Consider the following 1,488-nt stretch of genomic DNA (forward strand, 5'->3'; position numbering starts at 1 on the left):
GGTGAAGGAAACGTTTCAAGACTTGAAAACTGAAATAGAGAAAATGGAGACAACACAAACAGAAGGAATGCTGAAAATAAAAAAAAAAAAACTGGGCAAAAGATTGGGAACTACAGATGCAAGCCTAACAAACAGAATTCAAGAGATGGAAGAGAGAATCTCAGGCGCAGAAGATAAACTAGAGGAAATAGATTCATTGACCAAAGAAAATCATAAATCCAACAAATCCTTAACACAAAACATCCAGGAAGTGTGGGACACCATGAAAAGGCCAAACCTAAGAATAATAGGCATAGAGGGAGGTGAGGAAGTGCAGCTCAAAGGTGCCGAAAACATATTCAACAAAATCATTGAGGAAAAATTTCCAAATCTGAAGAAGGACATGCCCATGAAAGTAAAAGAAGCATACCGAACCCCAAATAGACTGGACCAAAGAAAAAAGATCCCTCGACATATAATAATCAAAACACCTAACATACAGAATAAAGAAAGAATATTAAGAGCAGTAAAGAAAAAAGGACAGGTAACATATGAAGGCAGACCTATCAAAATTACACCTGACTTCTACATGGAAAACTTAAGGCCAAAAGGTACTGAATGGATGTTCTATAAGTACTAAGAGTCCAAGGATGCCAGCCCAGGCTACTATAGTATAACCAGCAAAACTCTCAATCACTGTAGATGGAGAAAACAAGATATTTACTGACAAAGCCAGATTTTCACAATATCTATCTACAAATCCAGCCCTACAGAAACTTTTGGAAGGAAAACTCCAATGCAAGGAAGTTAACTATGCTCACAAAGACATAGGCAACAGATAATCCAACTACATCGGAAACCAAGGGTGAAGCAGAACTAATATATTCACAATACCACTGCCAACAACAAATCTAAAACAAGCAATCAATGGTCCTTACTCTCCCTCAGCATTAATGGTCTTAACTCACCTATGAGAATACATACAACGAAAGAATCCATCTTTCTGCTGCACACAAGAAACACATCTAAGCTTCAAAGATAGACATTACCTCAGGATGAAGGTCTGGGAAAAGATCTTTCAATCAAATGAACCCAAGAAGCAAGCAGGGGTGGCTATCCTATCTAACTCACCCCGTAGTAGTAGACAACAGGAAAAAATCAACTTGAGGTCTGAAATCAACAAAATAGAAACAAGGAAAACAATACAATACGAAAAATCAATGCAACAAAGAGGTGGGTTTTTTTGAGAAAATCAAAAAGATAGACAAAACTTTATCCAAACTGACAAAAAAGCAGAGAGATAAGATGCAACTTAACAAAATCAGAAACGAAAAGGGGAACATAACAACAGGCACAGAGGAAATCCAGACAATTTTCAGGTCATACTTTGAAAATCTGTATTCCACAAAAATTGAAAATTCAAAGGAAATGGACAAATTTCTGAATAACTATCACTTACCAAAATTAAATCAAGAGCAGACAAACAACTTAAATAGACCTATAACCCGC

The sequence above is a fragment of the Phodopus roborovskii genome, unplaced genomic scaffold, assembly GCF_943737965.1.
Source record: "Phodopus roborovskii unplaced genomic scaffold, PHOROB, whole genome shotgun sequence".
NCBI classification, from domain to species: Eukaryota; Metazoa; Chordata; class Mammalia; order Rodentia; family Cricetidae; genus Phodopus; species Phodopus roborovskii.